Raw genomic sequence first — 14,389 nt, forward strand, 5'->3', positions numbered from 1 at the left:
TTTCCCCTTCTTCTAAATCACATATGGGGATGCCCTTCTTCAATACCCCCACCCAATTTTGAAGGATTGGAGCTGAAGTAGAATCCTGTCCGGGTGAGGGAGAAGAAGCATCCCATTGACGAGATTGAAGGAGGCGTTGCTTCAATACAACCACCTTCTTAGGTTGTTGAAAACCATCCTGATCAATCCCTGCAGATTCCTTCATCTTCTCTTTTCCTTTATCTTTTCCTTTCCTAGCAAGTGACTGCACCTGATTGATTGGTTTGGCATTCTTTGCTCCATTTCTATTTGTTGTCTTAGCTTGCAAATTCTCATTCATTTCCCATGTTTGGGGCGGCAAGGCATTGGGAGGGGGCTGATGCAGAACCATTGGGCATTCAGAGGCTAGATGCCCAAACTTGTGGCAGGCAAAACAAGCTCCTGCAAACACGCCCCACTTCAATTCAAAATACTTTTTTCCCAATTGCACTCCCTCAACTTCCATGCCATAGAAGGAGGGGTAGGTGTATCAGTGTCCCAGAGAATGCAGAACCTGTCACGGTTTCCCATGGGCCGTGGAGGACAAACGACCTGTCCCAAAGAAGCAGCCAGGCCAGGTAAGTCTTCACGCATATAGTCCGGGAAGTTAACAACCTCAACCCATACAGGACAATGATGTCGTATAAGACTTTGATAATCCTTGTTTGGGGACCAGGGCATAGCATGTACCATCTGCTTCCGGTAAAACAGGGGAGAGAACTCAAGAAACCTCTGCTTGCACGAAGCATTTGATAAATGCACCTCATAAAAGCCTCTGGAAGCAAAATACACTCCCTCTACAAAGCATCCTTCAAGGATGGACTTAATCCACTGCGCGACATCACTGGCCACTGGGATTCTTCGTGGAAAGAAAATTATAACCGCAGTTTGAGACAACTTCCTGAGAGGATTGACGAGGGACGGCAATTTCAATTTGTACGTGACCTCTGGAACCGGTTTGCCCCATTCCTGTCATGACTGTCATGATTGCTGAAAGTCATCCTTAAGGGTGTCAAACACGTACTGAGCTTCCACAGTAAGTTCATCATCTTGTGATGCAGGCTCTGATAGGCGACGCTTAGCATCTACGGGTATTTCTTTTCGAGCATATGTACAAACATCCAAATCTGAAGCCATGATTGAACTGTGGCAAGAAAAGAAGAAAAAAAGGAGCGTACAGACACGGGACTGTACGGAGAAGTACAAAAAACAGCAGACGTGTACGGACCTGAAGACGGGATTGTATGGAGATGCAGACACGGGACTGTACGGAGGTGCAGACAGGATTGTACGGAACTGCGTGCAGAAACGTGTGCAGATATGTATGGAGATGCATACGGGACTGTACGAATAGCGTACGGAAGGTGTACGGGGACCGTACAGGTGTACGGAAACCTTGACGAGGCTGAAAGGCAGAGGTCGCACCACAACACACAAACAAAACGGGGAGCTGCAGGAGGCTGAAAACGAGGTGGACAAGAGACTAGATAGAGCTCTAGAGAGGTGGCTGGTAGCAGCGAGCAAGCTCAGGAGGACGAACGGACCATAGGCAGCAGTAAGGGCAGGTCGAGATCACCAACAAAGTTGGTTGAGGGCTGGAATCGTCGCCATGGCTGGAGCTCTCTACACACACTAACTCTCTCTCACACACACTTTTTTTTTTTTTTGGTGAAACCAGTAACTATAAAATTAACATGAAATCAATGTACATGACATTAGACTCCAAAAGAGACCCTAATGGAAGAACTCAAAAACAGTGAGAAAACACTTCAAGGCTAGTAGCATCCAAGTCCCTCGCAGCATAACTATCATATAAAGATTGCTTGAGGGACATTCTGAAGAAAGCATATGCCTGAGGAAACTGTTGTCCCATCCTAAAATGCAATCTCTGTGTCCAAATAGTCCATAGTACCCAAAAACGAGCCTAGTGAAAGAAAAGGAGGAATGGAGACATCTGAGATGAGAAGCACCGAAACATCTATAATAGTTTCCCGAATCTGATAGAGGGAAACTGAAGTTGCAGCAAATGAGAGACATGAGTGATCAATATCCGAGAGTGCGGGCAAGACCATAACAAATGGGGAATTGTCTCACGGTGATGAGAGCAACGGGGGCAGGAAGAGGAAGCAATACGACGTGCTTCCAATTTCACCCCAATGGAAAAAGCTCCCACTATACATCTCCAAAAGAAAAGCCTCTGTTTCAATGGCAATTTAGCTTTCCAAAATTTTTTGAGTTTTGATTGCCACCAAGATAAAGGCCTATCCAAATTCCAAAGAGTGTTGGCATGCTTATCAATCCATGGCGGTGGAACAAGAAGTCTGTAGACCATCGAGGATGTCAAATTGTGCATTGAAAGTGAACAGGTAGCAGGAGACAAGGAAGTCAGATTCCAGTCCAGTAATCTGTCCTGTACAAATAGCGGAGGAACAGGAACAAATGGCTGCAACATAGTTTAAGTATTCTCCAAATGGGCCTATGATGCAGACCCAAGGGGAATGTCCTGCAAGCTTGTGGAAATGAAAGCACATAACCATGTTGATCCACCACATCTCCGACAAATCTTATGCCCAATTTCATAAGATTATATCCTTTAATAGGTGCCTGTAAAGCAAGAGGCGATTCAAACACCTTGCTCCAATGGATGCTTTCCAAACGAAGAGAATTACCATGATGGGAGGAAGCACCTGACCATTTAGCATAAGAGAGAATTCTCTTCCAATCATGAATAAAAGCAGTAGAAATAGGACAGCCAGGAATTTTCCCCCGAAATGTGGTCATGACTGCTTTCCAGTGATCTGTAATCCAATGCCCATATGCGTGGGACTTCATGTTTCCACACATAGCTGCTAACATAATAGCCCATGGCTGTTTTTGCTGAAATCAGCAATCATAGTGCTCTTTCTTGCCAACATATGAAACTGAAGATTGAGAATATTCAATCCCCCATGAGTCTTAGGAGAACAAACAGACTGCATGGGAAGTAGTTGCAAAGCCTTTTTGTGATATTTACTTTTCCAAAATATCTCCATAGCCTGGGACATATAGGAAGCCAAATGCTTAAAAGACCAGTGAAGAAGAGGCAAATAAAATTGCACATATGCCATAATGATAGACTGTACTATCCGAAGTCGAACATGTAGAGGCCAAGTTGACAAGTGCCAGTATTCCAGCTTCTTGTTAATCTTTTGAAGCACCCATTTGAGCTGTTGTTGAGGGGTAATATTCCAGCCAATGGGATACCCTAAATGCCTCACAATGGTATGGGAAGAAATAATGTGGCCTGGCCAGAGAAGTGCATGCCAATCAGCTTCTTTCAATGCTAGAAGATTCGATTTCTGAAAGTTGATATGCAGTCCAGCAGCTACGCCAAAATCATTCAAAGTATGCATCAAATGAGAGAGGTCACGTTGAGAATTCCTGGGCATGAAATATGAATCATCAGCATATGCCTGTGCAAGAAACGGCTGTGCCCCTGGAATTTGCAAGCTATGAAGCTGCCCAGTATCTGCAAGATGGTCCATATGCAACAATAACGGATGAGTAGCAATGGCATACAGTAGCGAACTAAGAGGGCATCCCTGTCTCACTGAACGGGTCATAGCCATGTCCTTGACAACCCACTACCAAGCAGACACTGCGCAGTGGCAAGAGAATACAACCAGTAAATAACATGGACCAGCCGAGGGCCAAATCCCAATTTATGCATAGTCTGAGAAATAAAATCCCAATGGACAGTATCAAATGCTTTCGCAATGTCCACTTGCAGAATGAGAACATCTTGTTTAGAATATTTGGCATACTCAATTGCAAGCAAAACATTGGAGATATTGTCAGTAATCTGCCTTTCGGGAACAAACCCGTACTGCCTAGGATGAAGTCTTGCTTGCAAGATAAATCGAAACCTAAGGACAATCATCTTGGCAATGAGTTTGTAAATGACTGGCATAAGAGATATGGGCAGCCAATCAACCATTGTCTCACACAACCTTTTTTTGGGGATCAATTTGACAAGGCCATGTTTCCAAGAAGGAGGAAGAGATTGTTCTGCCCAAGCATGATTGATCATAAGAAGAAGAGTGTCCTTGAGATCACCCCAAAATGCACAGAAAAATTCAACAGTCAATCCATCCGAACGAGGAGAGCTGCCTTTACGTAAATGACTCAAAGCATCATCCAGTTCATTAAGCATAAATGGCTGCTGCAATGCATGAGCCTGTTCCCGAGATAATATAGGCTGAACATGCATAAGAAATTGAGACCTAGCTGCATTCACTTGCATCGAATAATCAGGCTGAGGAGAAAAGAGATGCTAGAAATGACTAGAGCATTGTGATTCCAATTCTGATTTGGAGGTGGTCCAGGTGCCATCATCCTGCCTGATCCTGCAAATATCCTCCTTTCGCCTATCTGCAGGCAGGCTTTTAAAGAAGGCCTTGGAGGAGCAACCCTTATCCAAAAGGGGTTTCATGCGAGCTCGGATTCGCCACTTCTTTAATTTGCGAAGATCATTTTGATGAATGATATGAACCGCATAAGCGCAAGAATCCTGTTTAGAGGAGGTGAGCTGCCTATAAGAGCTGATTACATCCATTTGTTGCTTGTGAGATTGAGCCCATTTCAGCTTAAGCCTGAGGTTTGCCATCTGACTCCGTCCATAATCTTGAATAACAGCCTGCAAGCGATGGGCAAGACTGATCCAAGCAAAATCCATGTCCTCCTGAGCATGTAAGAGGAGGGGGCGGACAGCCACTCTCACCATGTTCTGAAATTGTTGATGAAGCACATAAGCACTATTAATATGGAGTAGACGACGACCAAAAAAAGGCATATCATCTGTCAATCGTGCTATACATAATGTCAAGCATACTGGAAAGTGATCAGACAGCAAGAGGGAATGATCAACCCATAATGCACATGTGAAACTAGCATACTGCTGAGCATGCAACAAATACCATCTGTCAAGTCGAGCCCAGTAATGAGTGAAAGCATTGTGATAGTATGTATAACCCATATCTCTATCCCTTGTTGAGAGCCATAAATCTTCTGCATGCAAGAAAGAAAGCATATCCTCCCAATGTCGAAGCTCACACACACACTTTTTTTTTTTGGTAATATCCAGTGTATTTATATTCTCATAAATTTACAAGATGGGAAGTCTCCCACACACTGACATTAGACTCCAAGAGAGAGCCCAATGGAAAACTCAAAAACAGGTAGAGAACACTTCAAGGCTAGTAGCATCTAAGTCCCTTGCAGCAAAACTGTCATATAAGGATTGCTTGAGGGACATTCTGAAGAAAATATATGCTTGAGGAAACTGTTGACCCATCCTAGAATGCAGTCTCTGTGTCCAAATGGTCCATAGTACCCAAAAGCGAGTCCAGTGAAAGAAGAGGAGGAATGGAGACATCTAAGATGAGAGGCATCCAAACATCCAAAAAAGTTTCCCAAATCTGATAGAGGGAAACCGAAGCCGCAGCAAATGAGAAATATGAGTGATCAATATGCGAGAGTGTGGGCAAGACCATAATAGGTGAGGAACTGTTTCACAGTGATGAGAGCAACGGGGGCAGGAGGGGGAAGGAATGCGGCGTGCTGCCAATTTCGCCCCAATGGAAAAAGCTCCCACTATACATCTCCAAAAGAAAAGCCTCTGTTTCAATGGCAATTTGGCTTTCTAGATTTTCATGAGTCGTGATTGCCACCAAGATAGAGGCCTATCCAAATTCCAAAGAGTGTTGGCATGCTTGTCAATCCATGGCGGTGGAAGAAGAAATCTGTAGACCTTCGAGGAGGTCAGATTGTGCATTGAGAGCGTATGGGTAGCAGGAGGTAAGGAAGTCAAATTCCACTCCAGTAATCTGTCTTGTACAAACAGTGGAGGGACCGGAACAAATGGCTGCAACATAGTTGAAAGAATTCTCCAAATGGACCTATGATGTAGACCCAAGGAGAATGTCCTGCAAGCTTGTGGAAATGAAAGCATACAACCTTGTTGATCCACAACATCGCCAACAAATCTTATGCCGAAGTTCATGAGATTGTATGCTTTAATAGGTGCCTGTAATGCGAGAGGCAATTCAAACACCTTGCTCCAATGGATGCTTTCCAAGCGAAGAGAATTACCATGATGAGAAGAAGCACCTGTCCATTTTGCATATGAGAGAATTCTCTTCCAATCATGAATAAAAGCATTAGAAACAGGGCAACCAGGAATTTTCCCCTGAAATGTGGTCATGACTGCTTCCCAGTGATCTGTAATCCAATTCCCATATGCGTGGGACTTCATGTTTCCACACATAGCTGCTAACATAATAGCCCATGGCTGTTTTTGCTGAAAAAAATCAGCAATCATAGTGCTCTTTCTTGCCAACATATGAACCTGGAGATTGAGAATATTCAGCCCCCCATGAGTCTTGGGTGAACAAATAGACTGCATAGGTAGTAGTCGCAAAGCCTTTTTATGAGATTTGCTTTTCCAAAATATCTCCATAGCCTGAGACATATAGGAAGCCAAATGCTTGAAAGACCAGGGAAGCAGAGGCAAATAAAATTGCACATATGCCATAATGATGGACTGTACTATCCGAAGTCGAACATGTGAAGGCCAAGTGGACAAATGCCAGTATTCCAGCTTCTTGTTGATCTTTTGAAGCACCCATTTGAGCTGTTGTTGCGGGGTAATATTCCAGTCAATGGGGTAGCCTAGATGCCTCACAATAGTGTGGGAAGAGATAATGTGACCTGGCCAGAGAAGTGCATGCCAATCAGCTTCTTTCAAAGCTACAAGTTTTGATTTCTGAAAATCGATTTGCAATCCAGCAGCCATGCCAAAGTCATTCAGTGTATGCATCAAGTGAGAAAGGTCACTTTGAGAATTCCTGGGCATAAAGTATGAATCATCAGCATATGCCTGTGCAAGAAATGACTATGCCCCTGGAATTGGCAAGCCATGAAGCTGTCCAGTATCTGCAAGATAGTCCATATGCAACAGTAACGGATGGGTAGCAATGGCATACAGTAAAGAACTAAGAGGGCAACCCTGTCTCACTGAGCGGGTCATAGTCCAGGTTCTTGACAACCCACCACCAAGCAAGCACTGCGCTGTGGCCTGAGAATAGAGCCAGTAGATGATATGGACGAGCCGAGGGCCAAATCCCAATTTATGCATAGTCTGAGAGATAAAATCCCAGTGGACAGTATCAAATGCTTTCGCAATGTCTACTTGCAGAATGAGAACGTCTTGTTTAGAATATTTGGCATACTCAATCGCAAGCAAAGCATTGGAAATATTGTCAGTGATCTGCCTTCTGGGGACAAACCCATACTGTCTAGGATGAAGTCCTGCTTGCATAAAGAATCGAACTCTGAGGACAATCATTTTAGCAATGAGTTTGTAAATAACAGGCATGAGAGATATAGGCCTCCAATCAGCCATCGTCTCACACAAGCTTTTTTTGGGAATCAATTTGACTAGGCCATGTTTCTAGGATGGGGGAAGAGATTGTTCTGCCCAAGCATGATTGATCATTAGGAGAAGAGTATTTTTGAGATCACCCCAAAATGCGCGGAAGAATTCGACAGTCAATCCATCCCAACCAGGAGAGCTGCTTTTGCGTAGATGCCTCAAACTATCATCCAATTCACTAAGCATAAAAGGCTGCTCCAAGGCATGAGCCTGTTCCCGAGACAAAATGGGCTGGACTTGCATAAGAAATTGAGACCTTGTATCCACTTGCATCAGATGATCAGGCTGAAGAGAAAGGAGATGCTGGAAATGACTAGAACATTGCGATTCCAATTCTGATTTGGAAGTAGTCCAAGTGCCATCATCTTTCTTGATCCTGCAAATATCCTCCTTTCGCCTATCCACATGAAGACTTTTAAAAAAGGCTTTGGAGGAACAGCCCTTATCCAAAAGGGGTTTCATGCGAGCTCGGATTTGCCATTTCTTTAATTTGCGAAGATCATTTTGGTGGATGATATGAACCGCATAAGCACAAGAATCCTGCTCAGAAGAGGTAAGCTGCCTATGAGAACTGATTGCATCCATTTTCTGCTTGTGAGACTGAGCCCATTTCAGCTTGAGCCTGAGGTTTCCCATGTAACTCCGTCCATAATCTTGAATAACAGCCTGTAAGCGATGAGCAAGACTGATCCAAGCAAAATCCATATCCTCTTGAGCATGTAAGAGGAGGGGACGGACAGCCACTCTCACCATGTTCTGAATTTGTTGATGAAGCAAATAAGCACTATTAACATGGAGCAGGCGACGACCAAAGAAAGGCATGTCATCTATCAAACGTGCTATTGATAATGTCAAACATACTGGAAAATGATCAGAGAGCAAGAGGGAATGATCAACCCAAAGTGTACATGTAAAATCAGCATACTGCTGAGCATGCAGCAAATACCATCTGTCAAGTCGAGCCCAGTAATGAGTAAAGGCATTGTGATGATATGTATAACCCATATCCCTGTCCCTTGTTGAGAGCCATAAATCTTCTGCATGCAGGGATGAGAGCATATCTTCCCAATGTCGGAGCTCAGTGGGGATCATGTGAGAATGATGAGTTGTATTATCTTGAGTGGCAGGCGAGTTGTTGAAGTCTCCACACAAAAAAGCATTGGACAGGCATGAATATTGTTTAAGGGAGTCCCACATTTGAGCTCTAGTCACAGAGGTTTGTGAAGCATAAACTGATGCTATTTCATAGAGATCAGCCTCCTAGATGCACCTGATCGCCATCCATCGACCCTGAGGGTCATTGTAAGCAACCGTGGGCTGCATATCATGTTTTACCAGCATGCAGACCCCCGAAAAGTGCATTGTACCAGCATAAAAAATATCATAACCAGCATAGTGGCCTTGCTGGCCAGCCAAGAAGTGTTGATTGTGTTCCTGTAATGAGATCACATCGGGATGCATTCTATGTACATAATGCCAGAAAAGCCTCCACTTATTGACATTACAAAGACCTTTAACATTGTGTGTAATGCAAGTAATTGAAGTAGACATAGAAGATATGTACAGTCAAACCAAAAGCAGAGTAAAGTATAAGCTGTTAGGCCTCAGCCATGACATCAACATCCACCTGGCCTCCTGGATCATTAGCTCTATGATCCTCATCATTGTCACATACTGGGATACCCCTTTTTAACACCTCAACCCACAGTTGAGAAGCAAGGCTGTCAGCAGGGGTAGAGGTCTGACCAGGGGTAGAAGTTGAAGCATCCCAATGGCGAGATTGTAACGGACATGGTTTGAGAGCGAATACCTTTTTGGGTTGCTGCCAGGCACCCTGGGTAGAGGCATGAGATTCTGAAATTTTGCCCTTCCCCTTATCCTTTTGCTTAGCTGAAACCTGAACCACATTTTCTTTGGAAGGGACAGATTTGGATGCAACATCACCCAGTTTGGTAGGCATAGCCTTAGACCCCGGAGCATAAGTAGAGGAAGGAGTATTTTCTGGAGCAATAGCTGCAGGTGGGAGCTAATGCAGAACTGCAGGACACTGTGAGGCAAGGTGGCCAAACTTATGGCATGTGAAACAAGCACCTGCAAAAACTCCCCATTTCAAATCAAAGTATTTTTCACCGAGGGGAACATCCTCCACTTCTACCGCAATGGAAGGAGGGGTAGGGTGATCTGTATCCCAAAGAATACAAAAGCGATTGCGATTACCCGAAGGGCGGGGTGGGCATACAACTTGCCCCAAAGTGGCTGCCAAACTTGGTAACTCAGCCCTCATATAGTCCGGGAAATCCACTACCTCAACCCATACAGGGCAGTGATGTCGAATGAGGCTGTGGTAATCCTTATTTGGCGACCATGGCATGACATGCACCATTTGTCTGCCATAGAATAAGGGCGACATCTCCAATATCTGCTGACGTTATGAGGCATCCGAAAAATGCACTTCATAAAAACCTTGGAAGCAAAATATTCTCCTTCAACAAAGCAGCCTCCCAACAGTGCCTGAACCCACTGGGCCACATCATTGGCTGAAGGTAACTTTCCTGGGAAAAAAATGATAACTGCTTGCTGAGAGAACTTTCGAAGAGGAGCAACCAATGAAGGCAGCTTCAACTTATATTTGATGGCCGGGGGAGGTTTGGCCCACTCCTTCCGGCTGTGATGAAATTCATCTTTAAGCATGTCAAAAACATAGTGAGCATCTACAGAATCTGCAGAAGAGAAATCAACTTGCTGTCTTTTGGAGTCCCGGGAAGACTCCTTGCGAGAGTAACTTTTGAACTGATCTTCCATGAAGAGAAACATGGCGGGATTGATGAAGAGGCGGAAGCAAAACAGAACTGTACGGACAGTGAACGGGATGGAAGTGCAAGCTGTACGGACTGTACATAAGGTACAGATCATACGGATGTACGGAAGAAGGATTGCGGAGGTTGAGTCGTACGGAAGGCGAGAAGGTACACAGAGGCTGTACGGAATACAGAGAAGGAAGGGGCTGTTGACGCAGAACAGCAGGGCAAATTGTACGGAGCAGGACGGAAGGCACGAAAAAAGTCGATGCAAGCTGTACGAAAGGTACGGGAAAGGACGAGCAGATATGGCGAGGCTTCACAGGGAAGAAGAGCACTGTCTGTACGGCGTCCGTACAGACGTACGGAAAAGGGGTGGAGCTGTACGAGGTCGTGACGCGGACCTGTACGGGGGCTCAGAGAGGCTGAGCAGCAACCCTCACGACCCCACCACCGACCTCCTCTCCTCCATCGCACCGACCAAAGCTCACACACACACACACACACACACATATACACACACTTTTTTTTTCTTTTTTAAAAATAAAAGTGAAATCTTTATATTTCTGTGTGGGAAACCTCAAAAAGAGGTAAAAACCCATCAATAAGTACAAGGAAAAAGTTTTTACAACTAAAACCTCATAGCAAAAGTCATGAGGTAACCAAGTAAAAAGTTACATATCAAGCTGGAGAAGAATCAAACACAGCATCCTCCAACTTCAAATTGTTGCTCTATAAAAACTGATGCAGTGATGAAACTACACCATCAATAAAAACAAGCTGTGTTTTGCCCTTATGATTCTTCTTGATATAGGCTGGTACCCGAAATTTTTGAATCAAAGGGTCAAAAACCTGTTGTAGCATAGGATGGAAAGATTCCAATAAAAAAGGTACTTCTGCATCCCTGACAGAGGAAAACTCTGGCGCAGGCATCAAAGGCATAGAAGCTAACTGAACATTTGTGTCTTCCAATAAAGAAGCTACATCTGATGAAATAAGATTTTGCATTTGAGCTTCATTGGGAGGATCAATCTGAATAGGAGCAGGGGCAGTATCCTGAGAAATAACATGCGTATCATCCTGTAACTTGCCCTCTGCAATGGTTACATCCATATCCTGAGTAGAAGAAAACTGATGGTGCTCAAACAGAGTGCAATCCTGAGCTTCTTCAACAAGAGGAAGATTTGCCTGTGATTTATCAACCTTCCTCCAGTAGTGCTTCGGAGTACTAGAGGACTTCACCAAAGAAGTCATAGCAGAAACCGGAGGAGAAGGGAGAGTAACATTGACAGCTGAAGAAGGAGCAGGTGGTATGGGCCTAGATATGGAAGGGCAAGTGCGTGCAAAATGGCCAACCTGTCGGCACCGATAACATGCAGTGGGAAAAGATGCAAAATGGAGCCCGATGCGCAGCGGATGAACAAATATCCAGAGTGGATGGCAGGGCTGCGTCATATCCCACAGAATGCAAAGATGAACATCACGAGAGGCTTGCAAGAACTCCTGTCTCGGAATATGGAGAGGCCTTCCCAAAAAAGCTGCAAGAGTTGGAAGATGTTGAAGAAGAGGCACAGGCAGCGCTTTGAGAGTGATCCAAACCGGACAGTGAGTCAGAAGTGTTGCAGAAGGATCAAAAAGTGGATCCCAGGGCATAACATAAGCAAAGAAACCCCCTCCAAGGACACCAGCATCATTAACAAGGTGCTCTACCACCTCAGTCGAAGAGCACTGGTCATAGTAAAATCCTTTGCCTAGAAAGACAAAGGAAGAAATAGAATCCAGACCCACTGCAACATCAGCCCAATCACGGAGCTGAGCTGAAGATAAAACCCTGCCCATGAGAAGTAGAGGCAAACTCCAAATTGTTGAGCTTGTCGAAGACCAGAGACCAAAAGGGCAGAATCCATGGAGCAAACAAGCGGGAAACTCGATGAAGGAACTTCTGTGACAGAGGCAGAGCACAATTGGCGAAGAAGATCCAGCTGGAGTGAAGAAGAAGGGCCATCAAAACCATCCAGCTTTGCTGATTTGATAAGAGGAGAGGCAGGCAGACCACCATGCTTTTGGCAAAGAAACACACGAGTAGGAGCAGGGGCAAAAGGAGGTGTCAAAGCGGAAAAGACAAAAGGGGGAGGTGGCTGCGCAGAAGACTGTACGGTCATCCGTACAAGCTGTACGGTCGACCGTACAGTCTATACGGAAGGCCGTACAGCAGGGACAATGGACTGTACTGGAGGGTCTACAAAACACGCAGAAGGTACGGGAGGCTCAATGCCAGACAAAGAGCCTTTACAGATAAAGGCTGCTCTTCCAAAGAATTTTTCAAAAGCTTGCATCAAAGGAGATTAAAAACAGAAATTTGCAGGGTGCTTATGCCTGATGGATCATGGACCACCTCGCGGTCACAGCTTGCTTCTGTTTGTGTGCATCATTTCTCTCATCAATTTGGTTCTGCAGTTCCTTCCTCACAGCAAGCTTTGGTTGCACGAAATTTACTGTTGCAGCATGTTTCTCCTATTATTTCCACTACTCAAGATTTGGAATTGGAGGAACCTTTTACTGAGAGGGAACTATCAGATGTAATCAAATCTTGCGTCAGATGGAAATCTCCAGGATGGGATGGTCTTACAGTTGAGTTTTTTCTAGAATATTGGCCTCTTTTGAAGCATACATTGATGCATATGGTGAATGCTGCATGGCAAAATCAGAAAATGCCAGACACATGAAAGAGAGGTATTGTTAAACTCCTTCCAAAAAAACAAATTTGTGAATCTTTGGCAGACTGGAGACCTATCACCCTTATGCCAGTCATTTACAAAGTCACAACAAAAATGATTGTCGATCGGCTAAAGGGGTTTTTACATGATGGGTTGCATCCTGCCCAATATGGCTTTGTTCCGCGTAGGCATATCACAGATAACATTGCTAATGCCTATGTTGGAATTGAATATGCCAAATACACGCAGCAAGATGTTTTATTATTGCAAGTTGATATTGCCAAAGCCTTTGATACTGTTAAGTGGGATTTTATTTCATCGACTATGCAGGCATTGGGATTTGGCACAAAAATGCAGCAAGTTATGCTTGGCTATATCAAGATAGTAAAGTTGCCTGCATACTTTCAGGGGATATTTCTACATCATGGACTCTTGGCTGTTCTGTTAGGCAAGGATGTCCCCTAAGTGCTTTACTTTTTGCCATAGCTACTCATCCAATGCTTCAATATCTGGACCACCTTTTGGACACTGACCAGTTGCATGGTTTGGAGATTGTTGGCAGTCACAGCATGATTGCTCAAGCATATGCTGATGATTCATTCTTTACCCCAAAAAATACTCGGAGTGATCTGTCCATGATTATGCAGGCTCTTTCTACATATGGATTGGCTGCTGGTCTTCGGGTAAATTTTCAGAAATCAAAATTGTTGCCGTTGCATGAACAGGAATGGCACAGTCTTCTGTGGCCTGGGGAAATTGTCCCCGCTTCTCAATTTATTCGACATCTCGGCTATCCTCTAGGTTGGGAACTCACCCATTCCACACACACATACACACACACACACACACACAGAGACTTTGATTGAAAGCACCAAATATTGTTATTAAACTCAAGAGTATAACATAGTTAGCACACGCGCATGCGTGCACGCACGCACAACACACACACACACACACACACACACACACACATACACCTAGACATGCTTGCAAGCACATAAATTATATTATAAAGCAGAGACATTGTGCTTTAAACCCACATTGATTGTTTTTTAATGCACATAGATCATGCTTGAAATCACAAAATATTCCTATTTAGTCAAGAATACAATATAGTCATAATCTAAATCATATAACTATTGTAGAATATCTTAAAAGAAAAAAAGGATGGAGAATGGTTAGGATTAGGAATACTAACTTTAAAATGTGCAGGAGAGAGAGACTGGTTTGAATGAAGGATGAATGTACAGCTTTTGATGGCAGCCTCTTCTTCCTTCATCCTTGCTTACTGTGGTTTATGAATACAATTCTGGGCTGCAAAATAAAACCTTCAAACAGTAGGTATATTGGTATAGGAACACAATGGTCAATAGCGATAGACCCTA

At 44.1% G+C, this 14,389-nt stretch overlaps 1 protein-coding gene across 2 annotated transcripts in view; it reads left to right on the forward strand.

Annotated features, from left to right (window-relative positions):
- The window catches only part of LOC147895020 (folylpolyglutamate synthase-like), a 137,649-nt gene that overhangs the window by 84,480 nt on the left and 38,780 nt on the right, over positions 1 to 14,389 (forward strand). The window lies entirely within an intron of this gene.

Source organism: Dipteris shenzhenensis, chromosome 13, assembly GCF_047967505.1.
Source record: "Dipteris shenzhenensis isolate YYH24624 ecotype China chromosome 13, Dip_SZ_1.0, whole genome shotgun sequence".
Taxonomy (NCBI): Eukaryota; Viridiplantae; Streptophyta; class Polypodiopsida; order Gleicheniales; family Dipteridaceae; genus Dipteris; species Dipteris shenzhenensis.